Raw genomic sequence first — 24946 nt, forward strand, 5'->3', positions numbered from 1 at the left:
AACAAAATCTGTCAAAAGGATTTTGGCAAGGTGAGGTAGCTCACACCTGTAATCCCAGCACTTCGAAAGGCTGAGGCAGGAGAATCACTTGAGTGGTAGACCAGCCTGGGCAGCATAGTGAGACCCTGTCTCTTCAAAAAAAAAGAAAGAAAAAAAAATTAGCTGGTATGGTGGTGTGTGCCTGTGATCCCAGCTACTTAGGAAGCAGGAGGATCTCTTGAAGCCAGGAGTTCAAGATCAGCATAGGCAACAGTCTCTTTAAAAAAAATAATAAAAATAAAGAAAGAAAAAGAAAAAAAAAAGAAAGAAAAAAGATATTGACAGAGCTGAGTCTTCCTCAGCCAAGAGCTTGGGCAAAGTACTCTCACAGATAATTTTCCAGGGAGGGGACTTTCTTGAAAGCTTTAGCTTGAGCGCTAGGGGAAATCTGATTTTAAGAACTTTGAGATATGAATGGAGTTGATGGAAGAAAACATCTTTTGAAAGGATGAGGCAGAGTTTTGGTTTCATCTGTGGGGAGGCTATTGCTGTTCCTTTGCTCTTGGAAGACTGTGTGAATAATGATCACACACATGATTCTGTACAGGGCTGCCCATATGCCAGATATTATTCTAAGCCCCACTCAGCATATACCAACTCATGAATCCTCACAAGGGTGTGAGGGGAGTATTACTATTAGCTGGGGAAGCTGAGGCACAGAAAAGTTAAGCAACTTACTCAAGTACCTCCATACAGTAGGTACTGGAGCTGGAATTTGAATCTATACACTGGCAGACCGTGCCCTTCATCCCAACCAATGATGCCTTCCTAAATGGGTCTGTTAGTGACGTAAAAGTAAAGCTGAGGCCAGGCGCGGTGGCTCAAGCCTGTAATCCCAGCACTTTGGGAGGCCGAAATGGGTGGATCACGAGGTCAGGAGATCGAGACCATCCTGGCTAACACCGTGAAACCCCGTCTCTACTAAAAAACAAAAATACAAAAAGCTAGCCGGGCGAGGTGGCGGGCGCCTGTAGTCCCAGCTACTCGGGAGGCTGAGGCAGGAGAATGGCGTAAACCCGGGAGGTGGAGCTGGCAGTGAGCTGAGATTGGGCCACTGCACTCCAGCCCAGGCGATAGAGCGAGACCCCGTCTCAAAAAAAAAAAAAAAAAAAAAAAGTAAAGCTGAGGTTTCTACATGACCCTGTGACTGTGGAAACAAATTACCGCTAATTTGGTGTCTCCATACAACACAAATTCATTCTCTTCCATTCTAAAGTTTGGAAACCCAAAATGGGGCTCACCCAAGGTCTAAATTCAAGGTGTTGGCCGGGCTGTGTTCCTCCTGGAAGTGCTACTGGGACACCTGCTTCCTTGCCTTTTTCAGCTTCTAGAGGCCCCCTAATTCTTTGGCTCATGGCCTCCCTCCGTCGTCGGATCCAGTAATGGCCACATGAGCCATTTGCAAGCTGCATCACTCTCACATATTCCGTTTTGTCCCTTCTTTCCCTTATCATGACCCTTGTGATTATATTGGGCCCACCCCAATAATCCAAAATAATTTCCACATGTCAAGATCCTTAATCATATCTGCAAAATCCCTTTTGCATATAAGGTAACATACTCACCAATTTTGAGGATTAGGATGTAGACATCATTGGGGGCCATTATTCTGCCTACTACACCCATCAATTCCACTCGTAGGTATGCACCCAGGAGAATTGAAAACATGGTCCACACAAAAACTTGTTTGCAAATGTTCACAGCAGCAATATTTATAATTGCCAAAAAGTGGAAACAACCCAAATGCCCATACACAACCAAGTGTCCATTGATAGATGAATGGATAAACAAAATGTGGCCTTTCCTTACAATGAAATGTTATTGAGCCATCAAAAGAAATGAAGCACCAGGTGCAGTGGCTCATCCCTTTAGTCCCAGCACTTTAGGAGGCTGAGACTAGAGGATTGCTTGAGTTTGAGATCAGCCTGGGCAACATAGTGAGACTCTGTCTGTACAAGAAAAAAAAGAAATTAGGCATGGTGGTGCACGCCTGTCCCAGATACTCCTAAGGCTGGAGGAGGGGGAGGATTGCTTGAACCTGGAGGTCAAGGCTGCTGCAGTGAACCATGATCGTGCCACTGCACTCCAGCTTGGGTCACAGAGCAAGACCCCATTAAAAAAAAAAAAAGGAATGAAGCACTCACTGATGCATGCTACAACATGGAAGAACCTTGAAAACATGATGCTAAATGAAAGAAGCCAGACACAAATGTCACATAATGCCATACCATTATATGAAATGTCCAGAAAAGGTGGAATTTATAGAGACAAAAAGTAGATTTGTGGTTGCCTGGATCTGGTGGATGGGAAAAGGAATGACTGCAGGGATCTTTTAGGGATGGTGGAAATGTTCTAAAATTAGATTGTAGTGTACTTGCACACTCCATGAATTTACTACAAATTATTGAATTGCACACTCAACATGAGTGAATTGTATGATATGTAGATAACACCTCAATAATGCACTTTTTAAAAAGGAAGAATGGGGCCGGGTGCGGTGGCTCATGCCTATAATCCCAGCACTTTGGGAGCCCAAGGTGGGTGGATCACCTGAGGTCGGGAGTTCGAGACCAGCCTGACCAACATGGAGAAACCCGTCTCTACTAAAAATACAAAATTAGCCTGGCGTGGTGGTGCATGCCTGTAACCCCAACTACTGGGGAGGCTGAGGCAGGAGAATGACTTGACCCTGGGAGGCGGAGGTACGGTGAGCAGATCTGCAATTGAATCCAGCCTGGGCAAGGAAAGCGAAACTCCGTCGAGATGGAGATGATACCACTCTATTCCAACCTGGGCGACAGGGCGAGACTCCCATCTCAAAAAAAAAAAAAAAAAAAAGGAGGAAGAAAGAGCTAGTGCACAGCAAGCATATATGTTGAAGCAAAGTTCCATCCCACTTGTCCTAACAAGCACTATCTTTTGTGCTGAGGTTATTTCCTTCCACTTTTTTTTTTGGTTGTTTTGTTAATATGTTCTTTCCTTCTGGAAACGATGTGATAAAAAATGGCAGCAGTAGTTGATTTTTATTGTCCTTCCTAGGAAAGTAAAAAGTAAACACCTTCTGTCAGTTCTTAAAAATTGATGAACTATACTGATCTGTAAAATCCAAGAGTTTGGCAAGTGCTAGACCAGCTGATCTGCAAAAGCTGGATGAGATTCTACGAATCCTTGAGTTCAACCTTTTCACCTTCAAGATGAGAAAAAGGCCCAGGACCACCATAGTGTTGCTACCTGCCCAAGGTCACCCAGCCAGTCTCTGGGGTGTTCATGTTGTTTCCACTGTCACTGTTGACCTCAAGGTGCTTTCTGAGTTCAGGAATCTAAGAACATTTATTAACCTGCCTATCAGCACACTATAAGAAATGACATTCTGGGCAGCTCAAAATGTTAAGAAGCTCTTTGCCAAGACACAGATCTCAGGAAATGCTTGGCTCAAGTGAGCTGAACTAATCTGGATAAATCATCTGACCTAGACCAGCCTACGCCATCATATGGCAGCCAAAGTCTGTGAATTGCACTTACCATGTGACTAAAAAGTGCTTACTGACCCAAAGGAAAAGATGTTGACTATTTATCTTGGTATCTAAGGATACCTCCCCAAGTCTCAACAGAGTGGAACACGTGACTTGCAACCTCTGGGGTTCAACCCTGGCACCACAATCCCAGTTTTACTCTTGATACTGGAAATATACCTCAAAGGCACTTGTAAAACTGCCCAGACTCTTAAGGCCAAAGGCACTTGGGGAATACAAAGATGAAACAGGTGTTTCGGTCTTTATTTATTTCCACCCAGTTTATTCCAGAATGGATTGAAGGCAGCTTTCAAGGATACATAAAATAAAAAACCATAAATTAAAAGAGAGAGTGATACTAAAGTTATGTTGAAATGGAAGACATGTTCCTGACTTGAAGCCCAAGTTTTTATTAAAAATGTCTATAGAGAATATTCAACTAAAATGTTTATACCTGTTAGCTCTATAGTCCAAAGTTTTCTTTCTTTTTTTTTTTATGACAACCTTATTGAGGCCAGGCGCGGTGACTCATGCCTATAATCCCAGCACTTTGGGAGGCCGAGGTGGGTGGATTAATTGAAGTCAGGAGTTCAAGACCAGCCTGACCAACATGGTGAAACCCCATCTCTACTAAAAATAGAAAAATTAGTCGGACCTGGTGTCAGGTGCCTGTAATCCCAGCTACTTGGGAAGCTAAGGCAGGAGAATTGCTTGGACCCGGGAGGCAGAGGTTGCAGTGAGCCAAGATTGTGCCACTATACTCCAGTCTGGGTGACAGAGCAACACTCTGGCACCAAAAAAAAAAAAAAAAAAAAAAAAGTGTTCTTTCTTTATTAAAGGTAGTACCTCCAGAAAATGGAATATTACATTGTTCAGTGCTAAAAAGACATGAGCTATCAAGCCAGGAGCAGTCATGGAGAAACCTTACATGCATATTACTAAATGAAAGAAGCCAGTCTGAAAAGGCTACAGACTGCATGACTCCAGTTATATGACATTCTGGAAAAGGCAAAACTATGGAGACAGTAAAAAAAAATCAGCAGTTGCCAGGGATTAGGAGAGAAGAATAGGCAGACCACAGAGGATTTGGGGCAGTGAAACTACTCTGTATGATACTGTAATGGCGGATACATGTCATTGGATGTTTGTCAAAACCCAGAAAACATACATCACCGAGAGTGAACCTTCATATATACTACTGACTTTGGATGATAATGATGTATCAGTGTGGGTTCATTGATTGCAGTAAATGTGCCACTCAGATGTGAGATGTTGATTGTAAACAAGCTGGGGGTGGGGGGAGGAATATGGGAACTCTGTGTTAAACACAGAGTTTAAGAAAAATGAAACTTTCCACTCAAATTGCTGTGAACCTCAAACAGCTCTAGAAAATAAAGTCCATTAAAAATGAATAAATAGAATAGTTAATGCAACCAAAAACCTATCATAGATCTGTGACTTTAGTCTCATGCATCTGCTGTGATAACTCCAAGTGTAGAGGATGCTCTTGGTGCCCTGTCCAGGTCCCCTGTACTGGGCCTGTGCACTGCCTCTTCCCTGCTGTGGTGTTGGCTGCTATGAGCTCACTCCCTACCCCTCTCAGGCTGGTTCCCATTCTGCCCTTGGTTGTGGGAAGCTGTCCCCCAGTGGTTGGGAGGTTATACCCGCCTTATTGGCCAACGACTGAGGGATGCTGAGGTTGTAACAGCTCAGCCTTCTTGCCTCTGGGTGGAAGGATCTATCTCTATGGTATCAGCCATGCTCCAGAGCTCTCTGCGGGATCAGGCTGAGGCCCACCTCCTCCTGAAACTTTGTCTTTGCAGAGCATCTTCCTTTGCCCTCTTCTGTTTCCCTCCCTCCCCTCTAGATTTCTCCTGACAGCATGCCCTGCATAACTCACTTGCAACACATCTTAGGCTTTGCTTGTAGGGAAGTGGTCTCTGAGAGTTCCTATGGCCTGTCCCTGTCTTCCTAGTATTAATATATGGTGATTTGTCTTGCAAGATATTATATGGAAGTTCATCTTAGCAAAGATATGGAATTCATTGTCCACAGTGTTGCTTAACACAAACAAACAGAAAATCGTTAATGTTTTTCTCCATTTGTGCAGCTAAAAGCTGCACACACCTAGTTGCGCTTGACCCTGACTCTACAGAGTCTTTTCCTCCCAAGAACAAGTTTCTGCATTAAGAGTGATTTAGGGCTGGGCGCCATGGCTCAAGCCTGTAATCCCAGCACTTTGGGAGGCCGAGACGGGCGGGTCATGAGGTCAGGAAATCGAGACCATCCTGGCTAACCTGGTGAAACCCCGTGTCTACTAAAAAATACAAAAAACTAGCCGGGCGTGGTGGCGGGTGCCGGTAGTCCCAGCTACTCGGGAGGCTGAGGCAGGAGAATGGCGTAAACCCGGGAGGCGGAGCTTGCAGTGAGCTGAGATCCGGCCACTGCACTCTAGCCTGGGTGACAGAGCGAGACTCCGTCTCAAAAAAAAAAAAAAGAGTGATTTAGGGGAGAAAAGTGGAAGTATAAGGAGACAGAACAGAGGTGGTGACATACAATGTGACTAGAAGTGAGTCTGAAAACTGTGGGCTTCCCTTGGGTGGGTCACAGATTTTGCAATAAACCTATTTATCAACACACATGCACACACACACATATGATCATTTGTAAATTCAGTGTCTCCCTTCTGGAAAATAACTCTATTAAGAGCAATCAGGAATTTCTTCCTCTTTTCTTTCTGTGTTTTCTTGAGACACGGTCTTGCTCTGCTGCCCAGGCTGGAGTGCAGTGATCCTCTGGCCTCAGCCTCCCGAGTAGCTGGGACCACAGGCATGTGCCACCACACCCCAGTAATTTTTTTGTAGTTTTACAGAGACAGGGACTCACCGTGTTGCTCAGGCTGGTCTGGAACTACTGGCTGAAGTAATTCTCTTGCATTGGCTTCCAAAAGTGCTAGGATGGCAGGCATGAGCCACCAGGACCTGCCAGGAATTTCTTCCTCCATCTTTCTAAGAAACATACTCCACCGTGATTGATGGTGATGCAACATGTTTGATAGGATCCTTAGGGAAGAAAAGCCCCAGCCCAGCTCAATTCCTCTGCTCTCTGGGCTCACCTGCCTTAGAGATGTTGGGTCACTCTTGTTTAATTTTTCTGAGGTTTCATTTTCTCATCTGTAAAATGGGAATAATAATAGTCCCTGTTTCACAAATTTTTCATGAAGATTAGCTGATAAAATAATACTCTGCCTAGTAGGTTCTGAGCTAGTATTAAGAATGAAACAAGAGCACTTATTATTCCTCTAATACCAAAGGGTGAAAATCATTTCAGTATTGGGCTCATGGGGTCTTTGACTTCAGGCCTGTCTCCTACCTACCCTAAACTTCCTCCTATTCTGTCATCAGCTGATACTTGTTGAATACTCATGAGACTTCCTTAAAAGGCTGAAGTGCCTCTCCTTAGACCTACCGTGGGATGGCCATTAATGCTGGCGACAGAGGCCTGTCTGGTCCCTTTCTCCCAAGAGTGAGCCGCCAGCCTGCCTGAGTGCTCTGAAACAGAGGAGCTGCAATTCAAACTTTACCCAGTTCTCTGTTTTTTTTCTCAAAAGGGTTAAAAATATATGAAGTAACCCTCAGCTCTGCAAAAGATACTGTTTCACTATTTCCTTTAACTGCTCTCTGGATCTGGAGTGCCCATTGCAGGGAGAAAGACCAGCGCATAAGGAAGAGATGACTTGAAGCTGCCGCCTAGAGACAGCTCAGATTCCACTGGTTTAAATCACTTTCCTTCAGATTCCTTTGGGAAAGTGGATTTGTCTTTCAGGCTGTCTTCCTGGCAGCCCCCTTACTTCCTTTAGCGATAGAACTCCTGAGCTTTAGCCAGGCCTATGGCTTCCCAATTAAAGACTACATTTCCCAGCCTCACTTGAAGCCAGGTACAGCCATGTGACTCAGTTCTGGCCAATTGGATAATATTCATACAGTCTCTATGTTGCTGCCTGGAAAGTGCCATGGTGTGGAGCCATCTTAGACCAGATGAAGCCAACAGTCTAGGAATGGAAGAGCTCAAGGGAGAATGAACCTGGGTCTCCAACACCAAAGAGCTTCTCCATTAACTCTGGACTGCTAATACTTAGATGCTTCACAAGAGAGAAACCTTCTATCTTGTTTATGTCACTGTCACTTTGGTCTCTGTCATGGTAACTGACTCTGCATTCTGACTAACACACTTCCTGTTCCCACATCTCTTTTCCAAGATGGTGTCTGGAGACAGGGCTGGCTTCTGTAGCCTCGTGGCACTGGGAAGATAATCCTTTCTCACATGCGGTTCTTCGGGATTTAGTGGTCTCTGATGTCTTGAGACTTTTCTGGTTTAGTTCCTGGGCCCTGGTCCTTGCTTGGCTGGTCCCACTTGGGTTTTCGAGGTGCTGAACTGGGACTTGCTGCGGGCACCGTGCTGCACACCACAGATTTGTTCTGAACTTCTGTACTTTGCAAGGGTCCAGAAACCTTCAGCCACCTTCTCCAAACTACTCTGATGTGTGTAGGTCTCTCTCGGCTGCTCTCCAGAACACCTGCACACCTGCCTTGGCACATTCCTCAGCCATTTCTTAACAAACCCCTGAATGTGGGCCTGTGCTATGGGGGGCTTGCAGATTCCTGGCCTGTGTGCTGAGAAGTGGAGAGAAAATCCTATGTACTAGGACTTCTCTAAGCACGTATGTGCAGCTTAGGAACCCCTCCTTTCACAGTTGAACCTGGGGGTGGGGAGGAGGAAAGAAGGGCCTTGCAGTTTGACCTCCCCTTCCCACCCACTACCCCAACACAGAGAGACGAAGAAGCTTTCTCTTGCTGGATGCCCGCATCTCCGGATCATTTTCTCCTCTTTCCCTCCTCTGTGGGGTTTTTTTTTTTTTTTTTTTTTTTTTAGACGTAATCTAACTCTATCATCCTGGCTGGAGTACCTTGGTGTGATCTCAGCTCACTGCAACCTCGGCCTCCTGGATTCAGGCAATTCTCCTGCCTCAGTCTCCAGAGTAGCTGGGATTACAGGCGCATACCACCACCCCTGGCTAATTTTTGTATTTTTAGTAGACATGGGGTTTCGCCATGTTGGCCAGGCTGGTCTTGGACTCCTGACCTCAGGTGATCCACACGCCTCGGCCTCCCAAAGTGCTAGGATTATAGGTGTGAGCCACCACACCCGGCCTCTCTGTGGCATTTTGATACTCCCCCCACTCACGCTCCACATCCAAAGACAAACTTCAAAATTTAGCTCAGTGGTTCTCAACTGGGGATAATTTTGTCCCCCAGGGGTCACCTGGCAATGTCTGAAGACATTTTTAAGTGTCACAACTGGGCAAAGGGGGGTTGTTACTGATGTCTGGTGGTCAGTGGTCATGGATGTTGCTAAACATCCTCCAATGCACAAACAGGACAGTGTCCCACAGCCAAGAATTATGCAGCCTAAAATGTGAATCATGCTGAGGTTGGGTGACCAGACATAGCCTTCACTGAGGAAGCACCCTAAGGCAATATGATTTGCAAGTGAAGGATAAACAGCTAGGTTTAATAATCTCCTGTTACATCTCTGCAGATCAGGGTCAGATATGGCATTCAGCTCTAAGAGAGAACTAAAACTGGGGCTTACCTAGGTTATTCAACAAGTATGTACTGAACACCTCCTGTGTGCCAGGCACTGTTCTGGGCACTGAGGTAAGCAAAACAGACAAAGCTTTCATCCTTCTGGAGCTCATATCCTAATGGAGAACAAGGCAATAAATAAGTAGCGGTCCCTGTGCCATTGCCTGGCTCTGCCACTTATCAGCTGTGTGACTTTGAGCACGTTAATCTCTCCGGCTTTGGTTTCTTCATCTATAATATCAAGCTAATAATAGGACTCACCACATAGGATTGCTCCTCACAAGGTTGTAATGTGAGTTGAAAGAATGAATATGCACAAAGCCTTTAGACCACAGCTGCTATCTGTTAAGAGAAAAAAATAACTCAACCACATAAATATCATGACATAAGAGAAATAAATGTAGAATACGATGTCAGAAGTTAATGAAAAATAAAACCAGGTAAGGGAATAGAAAATGAGAGACGGGAGCCCTGGGGAATTTATTATATAGAATATTCAGGGAAGTGAAAAAATGACATTTGAGCAGAGACCGAATGAAGGGAAGAAATACCTCATTCAATATACAAAAAAAAAAATTCCATTTCAGGTGGATTAAAGACCCCAAACAAGATCCTTATTATAAACCTACCAGATTGGCAAAAAGCAAAAAGTCTGACAATAGCAGATGTTGGTGAGGTTACGGAGCAAGGGAACTTGCAGACATGTTGGTGGGGACGTCAAGTGGGACAACCCATTTGGAAATTGGTTTTGCGTTAAGAAGAAAAGTTGAAAATGCACCCTTCTTGAGATGCAGAAATTGTACTCCCAGGCATTTACCCAAGAAAACTCATGCATATGTGCCTCAGGATACATGAATAATCATATTCCCATCAGTATTACTCCAAACCTGGAAACAACCCAAATCGCCATCAGTAATAGAAAGATAGGCCAGGCGCAGTGGCTCATTCCTGGAATCCCAGGACTCTGGGAGACTGAGGTCGGCAGATCACCTGAGGTCAGGAGTTGCAGACCAGCCTGGCCAACGTGGCGAAACGTGGCAAAACCCTGTCTCTACTAAAAATACAAAAAATTAGCCAGGTGTGGTGGCGTGCACCTGCAGTCCCAGCTACTCAGGAGGCTGAGGCATGAGAATCGCTTGAACCTGGGAGGCAGAGGTTGCAGTGAGCAGAGATCACGCCACTGCACTCCAGCCTGGGAGACAGAGTGAGACTCCCTCTAAAAAAAAAAAAAAAAAGACAAAGCTATAGAATATCTAACACCCATTTACCTAGCACCAACTTTATCAAGTGATGATATTATGCCGTATTTGTTTTTTACCCTTAAAAAATTATAAACATATTTCTTTTTTTTTTTTTTTTTTTTTTTTTTTTTTTTTTTTTTTGAGGCGGAGTCTCGCTCTGTCGCCCGGACTGGAGTGCAGTGGCCAGATCTCAGCTCACTGCAAGCTCCGCCTCCCGGGTTTACGCCATTCTCCTGCCTCAGCCTCCCGAGTAGCTGGGACTACAGGCGCCCGCCACCTCGCCCGGCTAGTTTTTGTATTTTTAGTAGAGACGGGGTTTCACCGTGTTAGCCAGGATGGTCTCGATCTCCTGACCTCGTGATCCGCCCGTCTCGGCCTCCCAAAGTGCTGGGATTACAGGCTTGAGCCACCACGCCCGGCCTATAAACATATTTCTAAAGGCGTCTGTCCCTGCTTTCTCCATCCAGAAGCAACTACTATAATAAATTAATGTTTATTATTCCTGTAAATTTTTATACCCTTAACATGCCTTTCAATATCTATACAAATTATATAGTATTATTTTATAGATTTGAAAGTTTTAAATAAATGCTATTATATCATACATGTATTTCTGCAACTTGTTTTAATAATTATGTTCACTTCTAGCTACTTCTGACCAACTAGGCAAGTGTGTATCATATACTCTATAAGTCCTGGTGAAAAGGTGAACTTGGGTTTGGGAATAGCAGTTGCTCCACTCTGAGCAGGTGAACTCCCACACTATATACATTGTGTTTTTTGTTTTTAACTTTTTATTACAAAAATTCTCAAATATGTAGTAGCGTAGGCAGCACAGTGTAAAGGACCATATGTAATGATCAGCCAAACTCAGTGTTGAACAATGATGAGCAGTCTTGTCTGATTTGTACCCTCGCCAAGTTCCCCCGTCCAGATAATCTTCTAGCAAATCGCAGACATTACTTGTTTCTTATCTGTAATTGTTGGCTGCAAGATGGCCCCTACAGATCCTCATCTCCTGGTACACATGCCCTCCTGTATTGTCCTCCCACAGTGAATTGGGGATGGTCTATGAAACTAGTACAATATGGTAGAAACGTTGGTTTCTGACTTCCAAGGCTGAATTATAAAAGACATTGTGGTTTCCTCATTGGTCCCTTGGATTGCTCGCTGTAGGAGATAAGGGGTGCAGAGAGTAAATTTCCAGGCAGTGAGAATAGCAAGGCCAATGTTCCTGAGGGCCGGATGGCTGGAGCATGTGGGTAAAGAGGAGAGCAGTTTAAGATGGAACTGGAGAGAGAGGCCTTATTTTGACATGGTCTGATCAGTTGCCCACCTATAACTGACTGAAGCTCTGCTGCTGTGATTGGCTGAGACTTCTGTTATAAAAGTATACTCCTAAGTTAGGCTTTCAGTTAGTTTATGTGCCAAGTTAGGTTGCAGTTCCTTACGTAAGAACTCAAGTATAGAGGCGTCCTCAGGCCAAATTTAGTTCAATGTAGCCCTTTAAAGAAATAATTTTGACTGGGTGCACTGGCTCACACCTGTAATCCCAGCACTTTGGGAGGCCAAGGTGGGCGGATCACAAGGTCAGGAGTTCGAGACCAGCCTGGCCAATACGGTGAAACCCCGTCTCTAATAAAAATACAAAAATTAGCTGGGCATGGTGGCAGGAGCCTGTAATCCTAGCTACTCAGGAGGCTGAGGCAGGAGAATCACTTAAACCCAGGAGGCGGAGGTTGCAGTGAACCAAGATCCCACCACTGCACTCCAGCCTGGGCGACAGAGCTAGACTCTGTCTCAAAAAAAAAAAAAAAAAAAGAGAAAGAATTTTATGGCATAAGAAACAATCACCCACATACACCTTATAAGCCACTAACTGAGGCACTGAGAGAGTTGTCCATGACACCATAGCAAGGCACAACATAGTTTGTTTACTCCCACGCTTGTGCTATTTCCAGGACAACATAAAGCACTTTCTCCGCTTAGCCTCACTACCAACATGGGGACATATGGGGGTTGGAGGGCTCTTCAAAGGCATGACAACTGAGGACAGGGAGAGAGGGGGATCTAAGAGGTTCACCAGGGGCTCAGGGGTGAAGGGATTCATCCCTGGGAGCAGTTCAGCAGCCCAGATAACATGGAAAACACCAGAACTGGCCTGTCACATCTGGGGAACTTCCGAAAAGGAGTGGGAATATGAAATCCCCTTGGATCATTCAAGGTCAGTTCATAAGAATACTACACTCTGTGCTCTATAAAAGAAAGGATACAGCAATACTCATGTTACTTGTCAATCTAGATATTATACAACATACATATGAACATAAGGTACATATTTTTAAGTGCTAAGTGCCCTCTGCTGCTGGAAGATAAAAATGCACAAAATGGCTCACAATTTCATTCTCCAGATCTGTGCAAAGTAGAATCACAGCACCAAGGAGCTGAAAGACACAGGAATCTTCTAGTGTGGGTCACAAAGTACCTAGGGGAAGCTTGCAGGGGCTGGATAGATGCTTTAAATATGGGGTGTAAGGATTCAGAGAGGCAGGGCTGTGAAGACATAGAGAGTACGTTCTATCTCCTGGGATATTCAAAGTTTAAAATAATTTTTTAATGTTATTTACTTTCAAAAATAAGATTCCTATGGTACAGAGTTCAAACGGTACATACAAAAAAGGACACATTAAAAAATAAACCGGCCGGGCATGGTGGCTCACGCCTGTAATCCCAGAACTTTGGGAGGCCAAGGCGGGTGGATCATCTGAGGTCAGGAGTTCAAGACCAGCCTGGCCAATATAGCGAAACCTTGTCTCTACTAAAAATGCAAAAATTAGCCATGCGTGGTGGCTCACTCCTATAGTCCCAGCTATTTGGGAGGCTGAGGCAGGAGAATCGTTTGAACCCGGAAAGTGGAGATTGCAGTGAGCCGAGATCACACCACTGCACTCCATCCTGGGCGATAGAGTGAAATGCTCTCTCAAAAATAAATAAATAAACCTTCTTCTCACTCCTGTTACCTAGCCAAGTCCTCCTCTCTGGATGCAAACAAAGTGTCCTTCAAGACATAGACTCTACCTATAAAAAGTATTTTTACACAAATGATAGTGAAACCACATTTGCAAAATCATGACAAGAAGAAACATCTGACATAGCTGATTCCATCTTGCTTCTAACTTCCAAGCTATCCTTGTTTATTCTTGAGCATAGGCCAAGCTGGCTCTGGGAGTAATTTAGTTTATAATTTAACCTTAAAGCAAGGATGATAGTATCCCTTCCGCAAACTACCCCCTCCTTTTCTGGAGACTAAAACTACCTTTTAAAAACTAACGAAAGGCTGGCCAGGCGCAGTGGCCAACACCTGTAATCCCAGCACTCTGGGAGGCCGAAGTGGGAGACTAGCCACTTGAGGCCAGAGTTGGAGACTAGCCTGGGCAACCTGGCGAAAACCCACCTCCACTAAAAATACAAAAATTAGTCAGGTGTGGCAGTGGGCACCTGTAGTCCCAGGTACTCAGGAGGTTGATGCAGGAGAATTGTTTGAACCCAGGAGGCAGGGGTTGCAGTGAGCTGAGACTGCACCCCTGCATTCACTTGAGCAACAGAGCAAGACCCTGTCTTAAGAAAGCAAAACAAAACAACAATAATTGAAGAAAAAGCCAAAAAAAAAAAAAAAAAAAAAAAAACCTAATGAAAGGCCACAAGATTAGTATTATGGGAGGGGCCTACATCTGTTAAGATATAAGTGTAGTTAAACTATAACTAGCCATTATTCTGGAGGCCACAAGATTAATAACCTCCCCATTTGCTCCTGTAGACAACACCACTATTGTTAAAATCTGAAATGTTGATGGCATTTTTCAGACCCTGAATTCTGATGGACCAGCTGGTGGTGTTGTAGTCTCACCAATGCACCACAGTGTGGCGATCTCTCTTGTGAGGTATCACCCGGAGTTCTTTACCTCACGTCCAAGATGATTAAGAAGTGCAGACACAAGAGTGAGGTGGGAACGAAAGTTTAATAAGCGAAAGACAAAAGCTGTCCGCCAGCAGAGAGGGAAGCCTGAATGGGTTGCCCACTATGAGGCTGGGGTCCAGGGTTTTTATAAAGTGGGAAGGGGAAGGAATGTGCTTAGTCTGTGGGCTGTCTTGGAGAAAGTGATTCAGCTCGGCCCGACGACCTTGGCCTCGAACCAATCAGGGGCTGAAGTGATGATTCACAGAGGCCAGTCTCACAATCTGAAGAGGAAAGGAAAGTGCCCACAAGAACCCATTGGAGCCCACTGTGTTCATGCCCAAAAGAGGAGAAGAAACTTTTTCCCAGGAGCCCACTGATTATAAAAAGGACAAAGGCATTTCTATGTCAGGTCTTGTCTCCTTATCTGAGTGAACTGGAGGTTTGTGCAAGTTTTTATCTGAATGGGCTGGAGGTTCTTCTATCTGTGCAGCCTTGGGCATGTCTCCAGGCACAACTCCCTGTGCTAGTTCCCTTATTGTTGCTTGCAGCTTGACTTTTTTTCCCAGGCTGCTTTTTCTGTTATGTGGGGATGAGGCACTAACCTGTGGGTTGGGGGCTCTCTGGGGACCCTTCCCTTGCTATCTACCTCAGGCAAGCTGGCTAACTCCTCTCAGTGCCACCTGGACCTGTAACCCATACCAAGAAACTGGCTCAACTGGTCTTGTGATCCACCCAGGAAATGACTCAGCATAAGAAGATAGTTTTGACCCTCTATTAAAATTTCATCCCCAACCCAACCAGTTAACATCCTTCATTCCCTAGACCCCAGGCCACCAGGCTATCCTTAAGAAACCCTCACCTCCAAATTTTCAGGGAGACTGATTTCAAGTAATAAGCTCCCATCTTCCACTTCGCTAGCCTTGTGTTAATTAAACTCTTTCTCTACTGCAATACTGCTGTCTCAGTAAATCTGTGCAGTGGAAGAAGAACCCATCAGGCAATTACAAAATCACACTATATACACCATTATTTTCCTTTTGTGTTTTTTTCTAATTTAACATATATTCTTAAGATCTTAGAGTTTTTTCATATCTTTGCATAAGAGATCCTGTTTCTTTTTAAAAACAGCCACATAATATTCCACTGAATGAAGGTACCAAGAGTTTTAAATCAACGAACATTTAACTTATTTGTTGTTATAAGCAACACTGTAATTGATAACTTCATATATGTCATTTTGCATAAGTGTGAGTATATCTGTAGGGTAATTTCCTAAAAGTGGAACTACCTTCTTAAAGGTACGTATTTTTTGAAAATTGTTTTAAGTATAACATGATATATGTAAAGAACTGTCAAGTACAGTGTTGGATGGATTTTTACATATAATCAATACCAATGTTAAGATGTAGAATACTATGAGCACCTCCATCTTGACCACTCCCAGTTAATATCTGCCCTCCCAAAAGATAACTGATACTATAACTTCTTCTTTTCTTTTTTTTTTAATTTTATTTTTTTGAGAGTGGGTCTCACTCCATCACCCAGGCTGGAGTGCAGTGTCGCAATCACAGCTCACTGCAACCTCAAACTCCTGGGCTCAAGCAATCCTCCTCCCTCAACCTCCTGAGTAGCTGCACAGGCAGCACACATCACCACTCCTGGTTAATTAATTTTTTTTTTTTTTTTTTTTTGTAGAGATGGGGTCTTCCTACATTGCTCAGGCTGTTCTCGAACTCCCAGGCTCAAGTGATCCTCCCACCTCAGCCTCCCAAAGTGTTGGGATTACGGGCATCAGCCACCGTGCCTGGCCTTATTATGACTTCTGTAACCACAGATTCACGTTGCCTGTTCTTGACCTGCAGAGAAATAGAATTACAGTCTTTTTGGACTGGCTTCTTTTAAGTCAAAATTATGCCTATGAGTTTCATCTATGGTGTTATAGTTTCTTGTTTTTCATTGGTATGAAGTACCATGTTGTACAGCTATACTACAAATTTGTAATCCATTCACCAGTTTATTAGCATTTGGGATGTTTCCAGTTTGCATTATTATGAATAAAGCTGCTTTGAACATTCTTGTAAACAAATGTCTTTGGGTGGATACTTGCATTCATTTCTCCTGAGCAGAATTATTGACTCATGGGGTAAATCTATGCTAGGTCATACAGTAGGCCTCTGTTTAATTTTAGTAGATATAGCTAATGTTTTCCAAAGTGTTCCTATCACTTACACTCCTCTCAGAAATATATGCCTGTTCCAGTGGCCCTATGTCCTCATCAGTACCTGGAATTTTCCATCTTTTTACATTTTAGCCATTCTGGTAGGTATGCAAATGTATTTCATTATAATTTTAATTCACATTTCTCTGATGACTAATAATGTTGAACACCTTTTCATGTGCTTTTGGATATTTTCTCTTGCGAAGTGTTTATTTATTAGCTCATTCTTATTGGATGGATTTTTTTTTTAAATTTTGATTTGTAAGAGTGCATTATATTCCAGATATAAGTCCTTTGTCAAATATATGTGTTGTAAATGCCTTCTCCCAATCTGTGGCTTTCCTTTCATTCTTTTAATTTTTATGAACAGTAATTCTTAATTTTGGCCAGACACTGTGGCACACAACTATAGTCCCAGCATTTTGGGAGGCCAAGGTGGGTGGATTGCTTGAGCTCAGTAGTTCAAGACAAGCCTGGTTAATACAGTGAAACCCTGTCTCTAAAAAAAAAAATTAAAATTAGCCAGGCATGGTAGCATGTGCCTGTAGTCCTAGCTACTTGGGAGGCTGAGGTGGGAGGATCACTTGAGCCCAGGAGGTTGAGGCTGCAGTGAGCCAACATTGCACCACAGCACTCCAGCCTGAGCAACAGAGTGAAATTAAACACTGTGCTGTGACCAAAACAAAACAAACAAAATGAAAGCAATTAATTGAGGCTGCAGACTTGTAATCTCTAATTCTAGTTCAGTATCTCCATTTAATAAATGATGCCTGGGAAGAGAAGCGGTTTGCTCAAGTTCCTATAGCTAGAAACTAGAGAATCACGATTAGAACCAAGGTTTTCCTACTTTCTAGACTAGATATATTCCAGTTGAGTACAGTCTTTTTTCCTGATAATAAAATAGAGGGCCAGAAAGATTAAGTTACTTGAGGGTAATTAACAGTCAAATAAAAACTAGTTTATCTGATTTCTGCCTCTTTTCCATGCTATCTCAATTTACTGAACATTATTATTCATTCATTATTCAGTATGTAGGAGTATCTTCTTGTGCCATGTCCTTTGCTGGGTTCTGTTGAAACAGTCATAGACAAGACAGACACTGTCCCTGCCCTCCCTCATATAATTACAATTGTGTAAATGTTATGAAGAAGTATAGGGTAAAAGAAAGAGTATACCAGTTGTGATGCCAGTTAAGTGGGAGACTCAGAAGGGGAGTCACTCCCAAAAAGAAGCTTATGTTGCCACTGCTGGAGGAGGGAAACACTCTGAGATATTAGTTTAATTGCTTATTAGGTAGCCTCAACTCACTGGGAGCACTGACAGAAAATGGTTTAATTTCTTCCAATACTTCTCAAAGATATTTATATCAATTCCCATTTTTTTCCTCTGAGCCATAGTTTCCTTGATGACAGCTTGCTTGCTTCCATAATTTTCAGCCCCTTTTAGTATTTAGAACAGACTTGTTTCAGTATTTAACACTCTGCTCTGTTTAATTTCTTTATGCAGGATTTGAATTACCACCTGGTGTCATTTCCTTTCAGGTTGAATGATTTTCTTTATTATTTCATATACAGCAAGTCTTATACGACTAGCCACAACTTCTCTCAGTCTCTGTTTATCTGGGAATGTCTCTATCCAGCCTTCATTTTTGAAGAATAGTTTTGCTGGAAATAGAATCCTTGGTTGACATTTTTTTTCCCCTTTAGGATTTTACATGTTATCCTACTGCCTTCTTCCTTCATTGTTTCTGATATGAAGTCAGCTGTTACTCTTGTTCATCTATCTTTGATGAGTCATTTTCCTCCTACAGTTTCTAAGATTTTCTTTCTTTCAACAGCTTGACTATTATGTGCCAGGTTGAGTGTCTTTGTGTTTGTCCTATTTGAAGATCATTGAGCTTCCTAGATGTACAGATAAATGTTTTCATCACACTTGGAAAGTTTTTGGCCATTTCTTCCTCAAATATCCCCCCTCCTCCCAATCCTTCTCTCTTGAAATCCCATTATATACATATTGGTATATCTGATGATGTCACACAGATCTCTGAGAATCACCTCATTTTTTATTCCTTTTTCTTTATATTGATTGGACAAATTCTATTGATTTATCTATTTATCTTCAAGTTTTCTAATTCTCTCTTCAGCCCACTCAAATTTGCATTGAGCTCCTCTAGTGAATTTTATTTTTTACTTATTGTACTTTTCAATTCTAGAATTCCATTGATATTTTTAAAAACAATCCCTATCTCTTTACTGATATTCCCTACTTTATGAAGCATTGTTGTAATATTTTTGTTTTTGTTTTTGGTTTGTTTGAGCCTGGGTCTCACTATGTTCCCTAGGCTGGTCTCGAACTCCTGAGTCCAAGTAATCCTCCTGCCTTGGCCTCCCAAAGTGCTGGGATTACAGGTGTGAGCTGCCACAGCTGGTTGTCATATTTTCACTTAGTTCTTTGAACATATTTTTTCTCTCTCTCTCTCTTTTTTTTAATAGAGTAGATGCGCTGTGTGAGACTTGATCTCATGTTTGAGTAACTTCCTTGAAGTCCTTATATGCTAAGTCCAACATCTCACGACATTTATATTGATTTTCACCTCTGTGTATGGTCACATTTTTCTGTTCATTTGCATGTCTGCTTTTTTTTAATTGAAAACTGGACAGTTTAGATAATATAGCAACTCTCGTGTTTTGATGTGCCCCTCAGAGGGTGTTTTTTGTTGTTTTTCTTATACATTTGTTTTGTGACTTGCCTGGACTGATTCTGCAGAGTTTATCTTCCATAATGTGTTGACAGTGATGTTTCTGCTCAGTTTTTTTTTTTTTTTTTCCTCTTTTATGTTTATTTCTAAGGCTGGTTTTCTAACGTTTTCGCCAAGGTCAAGATAGCTTAGAATTTAGTCAATGATTGATCAGATGTGGTAATTAGACACCTCAAGCCAGTGAGACTTCTACCCTTTCTTGATGGAGCTGTGTCATCTAAATGTGTTGAAGAACATTCAAAATTCAGGCAATTTACAAGACTGCTCTGACTTTTGTTTTGCTGAGTTTTCTTGTGTCTCCTCTGCATCTTCTGCAAGGCTTCCCTGGCTTTTGTTCTCCTGTGTCTCCTCTGCCTCTGTGTAAGGCTTCATGTTCCGCCAGGGTCCAGTAGATGACTGGGGCTTTTGCCAAACTCTCCTGAACTGACACAGCCTTCCAGACCATAAGCCCATCGCCAAACCCCACCATGCCTATCTGATTCCCTGGATCTCACTGCTGAACTTCCAGCAGGCTTTCTAATCAGTTGTTTGCTCAACCAGTCTTGCAGCCCAGGTAATTGTGATGTTGGCATTCCCAATCAACCTTTCTCCTTGGCCATGGGGTTTTTCTGGCACCACTCCTTACCAAGTCAGCCTCCTCTGGCAGCAAAGCTGCTGGTTTTCACATCTACTCAGCCCTGATAGAACGATTCCCATGGAACTGGAGGAGAGGGATTGGGAATTTCCCCATGGTAACGTGTCACAGACTCACTGTTGTTACCCAAGGTTTAATAGTTTTTTTCTTGAATAAATGCTTTTTAATTTATGTTATGCCAGTGGTGGATTTCCAGGAATTTGAAATGGTTGTTTTTCACAATTGTGTCCAATTTCATCGTTGTTTTTGGGGGAAGATAATTTGCTGAATTCCTTACTCTGCCATTCTAGAAGTCACAATAAAGCCCCGTTTGTTTAAAACTTCATCCTTAAGCTCTACTCGAAGTTCCTCTCCCTGATCTCTGGAGCAGACTAGCTTGGTTGCACTACAGCACTAGAGGCTTCCTTCTTCCCCTTTCTTTTCTAGGCGTTAGTTCTGCTGGTGGCATTAGGGCAGGGAGGAGGCGGGAAGAAAAGGGCAAATTTTCTAACCCATTGGGCAAGGGTGTAGCCTCTCTCTGTTGTGCTGTTTCTCTGGCTAATCCACCCTGGCCCCAACAATGTATGCATGGCAGGCATCAATATGCTGACCTCTTAGGGGGTATATGTGGGAATTCTTGACACACTCTTTTTTGGGGCCTGCCCGTTGCCATTTTTTGGAATATCTGAATTAAGTCTAAAATCCACATTCAATAATTCAAATACTCAGGACCCACTATGTGCACAGGATCAGGCTAATTTGGCCCTAATGACAAGCCTACAACATGGTCCCTAGTCTTCATCTTTAACTTGAGGAAAGTAAGGCTCAAACAGGTTAAGGGCTCAGCACAGTGGCTCATGCCTGTAATCTCAGCACTTTGAGTGCCAGATCAGGCAGATCACTTGAGGTCAGGAGTTTGAGACTAGCCTGGCCAACATGGTGAAACCCTGTCTCTACTAAAAATACAAAAAATTAGCCGGGCATGGTGGCACATGCCTCTAGTCCCAGCTACTCAAGGGGCTGAGGCAGGAGAAACACTTGAACCCGGAAGGTGGAGGTTGCAGTGAGCCGAGATAGCGCCACTGCACTCCAGGATAGGCGACAGAGCAAGGCTCAATTTCAAAAAACCAACCACACAAACAAAAAAATCCCCCCAAAAAACGGGTTAAGTAATTTGTCTAAGATCATCAGTCCTAATAAGGAGTCCACATTACTCCAAAGCCTGTGCCCTTAGACTCAAAGTTTTGTCTCCAAATTAAATATTGGGAGTAATTACAGCTCCTGCTTTTCTTCCTCTCAGGTCAGGTTTAGTCCAATACAGTGGAAGATTGGTTCCTCCTCAACTTCTTTCATTCTCATCCCTTTGACAATTAAAACATTGTTTCTAGAGTCACACAGACCCAAGTTTGAATCCCAGTTGTTCTACTTTTGCTTCTATGTGACCATGGGCAAGTAACTAAACCTCATTGAATCTCAGTGTCTTCATCTGTAAAATCGGATAATATATTAATAGTAGTCTGATTTTATTAGGTAGGGCTGTGTAAGAAACAATCCTAAATCTCAGTGGCTTACAACAACAAAAGTTGGTATTTCACTCATGTGAAATCTCAGATGTGAGCTGCTTCACATCCCCTTTTTCTTCTAGGACCAAGGCTGAAAGAGCAGCCCATCTGACACAGACTCTTCTCATGAAAGGAAACATTTCTCTGGTTGAAATACGTAATAACTCTTAATGCTTCTGCTCAGAAAGACCCCCTGCTCCTATTTCACTGGCCAAAAGAAGATCATACGATCAAGCCTGACATCAGTGAGGCTGGAAAGAATGCTCCTCCTGGGCCGGGCGCGGTGGCTCAAGCCTGTAATCCCAGCACTTTGGGAGGCCGAGACGGGCGGATCACGAGGTCAGGAGATCGAGACCATCCTGGCCAACACGGTGAAACCCCGTCTCTACTAAAATACAAAAAAGTAGCTGGGCGAGGTGGCGGGCGCCTGTAGTCCCAGCTACTCGGGAGGCTGAGGCAGGAGAATGGCGTGAACCCGGGAGGCGGAGCTTGCAGTGAGCTGAGATCCGGCCACTGCGCTCCAGCCTGGGCGACAGAGCGAGACTCCGTCTCCAAAAAAAAAAAAAAAAAAAAAAAAAAAAGAATGCTCCTCCTACAGGACGCACTGCAGTTACATGGCAACAGACGATGATGTATAATCCTTAACTGGAAAAACAACTTAATAGTTAGGAACAACAATACCACCTACCAGAGAAAAATAGTACCTTTCTTATGAATGTGAGATTAAAATGAGGTGAGGCACATGCAATGCTTAACACAGTATTCTACGCTTAATAAAAGGTTTGATAAATGTTAGATGCCATTATTATGACCTCCTGGTGCTGAAAAATTTTCTCTTCACTTGTACTGGGCTAAACCTCACCTGAGGAAGAAAAGCAGGAGCTGTAATTACTTCCAATATTTAATTTGGAGACAATAAAACTTTGAGTCTACGGGGCACAGGCTTTGGAGTAATGTGGACTCCTTATTAGGACAGATGGTCTTAGACAAATTACTTAAAACTGAGCCTTACTTTCCTCAACTCAAAGATGTGAGACTTGGAACTGTATTGTAGGCTTGTCATTAGGGCCAAATTAGCCCAATCCTGTACACATAGTGGGTGCTGAGTATTTGAATTATTGAATGTGGATTTGAGACTTATTTCAGATAGTCAATGAACTGCATGCATAACTTAACCACAGTACCACCTTTTCCATCCTTTGGGTCTCAGCTCAAATATCATCTCAGAGAGACTTTCCCTGACCACGTGATTTAAAGTACCTCCCGTGCCTCCAGTCACTTTTCCCCGTTTTCTTGTCATTACAGCTCTGGTAACGCCCTGAAATTGTCTTGTCCATTCACTGTTATGTAGTATCTGTCTCTGCCACTAGAAAGTAAGCGCTATGCAATCCGGATCATGTTTTCTTATTTCCACCTTCTGCCGTTGGCCTCCGGCATTTCTCTTCTGAAAAACTCAGGGGAGATGGTGAGTAAAGGGAGAACCCATGTGACCCACATTGAGGTCCCGCCCTTTGTGGGTGTGGCCTTTCATGTTGCGCCGGCCGCGTGCGGGCCGTCCACCGCGAGAGGACAGCCACGTCACACGCACGCAGGCCCTGCGCCGCGCCTTGTCTCGCCACGGGCGGAAAAGGGGCGTGGCCATGCGCAAGGACCCCGTAGCCACCGGCGCCACCGCCTGAATCGCCTGCAGGTGGCTGTTCTCGGCTCCCTGCCGTGCAGGCATCTCGAAAGCCACTCTGTTTTGGGGTCCTCGCGCCCCTTCCACGTCTCCCGGAAGCAGTAGCACGGCCACGGCGGGTCGGTGAGAAGGTTTACTCTGCTTGGGCCCCCTCCGGGCCAGCTGCCGAGGGGGCGCGGCCCAGGACGGCGACTAGGCCGTGGTGCAACCTCTCCGGAGTCCTCAGGTGAGGCGGAGGCGAGGGCCCACTGGACGAGACGGGGGTGTTAACGGTCCTAGGAGCGGGGGCACCGTCTCTTCAGCGGAGACCCTGGTCTCTCCGTCTTCTTTCGGGTGGCGCTCGTCTTCGCTCTGTTAGGGGCGGAGGAGGGTAGCTGGAGAGACCCCATGGGCTTCAGCCGACGTTGTTTACTGCCCTCCTCTGTCTTCTTTCTTCCTGACCCCTGCCTGGCCTGGCCGTTCTTCCCGCACGGAACGAGATGGGTGGGGAGCGGAGTGGGGGGGTCTCTGCTCGCTTACCTCAGATCCACAGACTGAAGACCCCAGGGCACTACCGACTGGGCCTACCCGACTGAACTGCAGCCTCCCTTGCTCTGTGCTGACGCCTGTCCTTCGAAGCAGGCCCTGCCACCGCCCTCTGCAGATCCATCCCCATCCCACGCACTCTCTCTGCCCCTGGGCAGTGCCTGGGGAATTGACGGGTGCCTCTGAAGTCCTTTGTGTCTTTGAGATGTTTGTCAATGGCGCAAGTGCCCAGGGCCCATCTAAGTATTTAATTGGGTAATCAACATTAATTGCAACTTTAGTAGCAATTTAATGGTATGTTTTAAAGCCCAATTAATTTTAAAATGAGAGGCAAGATAGAAAGAATTAGTGTGTTTTGATTTTTTTATTACTTTTTTTTGTAGAGACAGGGTCTTGCCACATTGCCCAGGCTGGTCTCAAACTCCTGGCCTCAAGTGGTCCTCCCCGCTTGGCGTCCCAGTGTATTGGGATTACAGGCGTGAGCCACAGTGCCTGACCTGTATGGTGTTCTGTATGTTACAGAGCATTTCATCTCCATTTTCATTTGGTTTTTTTTATAAACTCCGAAAGACATAGGCATGTAATAGTCACATGTGTAAAGAACAGATTTAAAGGATGAGTTTCTTCTGGAGGTTTTTTAGATTTTGAGCTATATGGTATAGGGAGGCAAGGGTTAAAAGGTGGGTTTGGCATTAGGATGACTTAGACTTGAGTATCTGAGCTGCTATCTAAACTCGGGGATCTTTCTCAACCCTTTCCACATTTGCTTTTAAAAAAGGATATTGCTGTTTACCTCATAATGTGACTGTGAAAATTGCATATGATGAAAGATACATGTGTACCTGTGTACAGCATCTGTCATATAAAAATTCCACTCAGCAGTATTTATGAGTGCCTACTGTGTGCTAGACTCTGAGAATTCATTGGTGAGCAAAGCAGACACAATCTCTATCCAACCACTGCCCCCCTTTCCGCAAGAACAAGAGACATGTTAAAAAAAATACATAGTTATAACACATGAAGGGCTGTGAGGCAAAAGAATAGGGTATGTACAGATAATGATTGACCTAACTTAGATGGAAAGGAGAACTCTGAAGCAGATGACATTTGAGTAAACACCAAGAACAAGAAAGTTAACCATGAAAGAGTTCTTGGCAAAAGGAACAACATGCACATTCTAGAAGTGGTTGTGGACTT

General features: G+C 43.9%; 1 protein-coding gene across 2 annotated transcripts in view; it reads left to right on the forward strand.

Annotated features, from left to right (window-relative positions):
- Window positions 1-23226: 23226 nt before the first annotated feature.
- GOLGA5 (golgin A5) overlaps window positions 23227-24946 on the forward strand; it is a 42479-nt gene continuing 40759 nt past the window's right edge. For both annotated transcript variants that reach the window (XM_010384505.2, XM_030931182.1), the window contains exon 1: window positions 23227-23450. The gene's annotated coding sequence lies outside the window, so the exon portion shown is untranslated. The remainder of the gene's footprint in view (window positions 23451-24946) is intronic.

The sequence above is a fragment of the Rhinopithecus roxellana genome, chromosome 5 (genome assembly GCF_007565055.1).
Source record: "Rhinopithecus roxellana isolate Shanxi Qingling chromosome 5, ASM756505v1, whole genome shotgun sequence".
NCBI lineage: Eukaryota > Metazoa > Chordata > Mammalia > Primates > Cercopithecidae > Rhinopithecus > Rhinopithecus roxellana.